Genomic DNA, 1,181 nt, shown 5'->3' on the forward strand with positions numbered 1-1,181 from the left:
TTTTATTTTTTTTTTTTTTTTGTTATATTTTATATTTTTAAAAAGCTTTTTCTGCTTCTTTTTTTTTTTTTTTTAAATAAAAAATATATATTTGTTTTAATTATCATTGGTTTTAAAATTTTTAAAAAAAAATATATATATATAATATAATATTATATAATATATATATACATATATATATATTATAACCTACGTTTAAAAAAAATTCCTCTGTAATGTATCTATGTTCATAAAATTTATTATATATACATAAAAAAAAAAATATATATATATATATATATATATATAATATATATAGAGGTATATATATATATATATATATATATATATATATATTATATATGTAATAAATAGTTTATATTATATTTAAAAAAAAAAAAAAAATCCAAAAACTATATTTATACATATATATATTATATATATATATATATATAATATTTTGTTTTTTTGTATATAAATAATATATAATTATATATTATATTTATATAAATATAATTTTTTAACTTTTTTTATTTATTTTATTTATTTTTTTTACATTTATAAAAAAAAATATTGTTTTCTTCAATTATTTATTTTTTAAATATATAAATAAATATAACATATAATAAATACAATTTTTTTCCAAAATGAAAAAAACAAAATATTTCAATATTTATAGATCGGATGATACATGTTGAAAATAAGAAGAAAATATCAAAAAAAAAAAAAATAAAAATAAAAATAAAAAAATAAATAATATAAAAAAAAATATAAATGAAAGAAAGAAGAAGTAAGAAAATATTAAGAAAATAAATAAGCAAAAAAAAAGTTATATTATTTTAATGTAATAGAAAATAAAATGATAAAAAAACAGGTAGAGGGAATGATTTTATATCTTTTTAATATATTAGAAAATTGTATAAAATAATTAAATCATAAGCAGAGAAAAACAAAATTTTTTTATTATTTTATTTATTTATTTATTTTATTTATCTTATTATTTTTTAAAGGTTATATATAAATTGTTACAATTTGTATGGACTTTTTTTTTTTTTTCCATAAATATATATATTATATATATATATATATATATTAAGTCCTTTTTTTTATGCTTTTATTTGTTCATAAGGACATGGAACAAATAAGTATATATATAGAACAAGGGAAAGAAAAGGAAAAATCATAAAAAAATAATAAAATAT

This window comes from Plasmodium reichenowi, chromosome 9, assembly GCF_001601855.1.
Source record: "Plasmodium reichenowi strain SY57 chromosome 9, whole genome shotgun sequence".
In the NCBI taxonomy this organism is placed as follows: domain Eukaryota; phylum Apicomplexa; class Aconoidasida; order Haemosporida; family Plasmodiidae; genus Plasmodium; species Plasmodium reichenowi.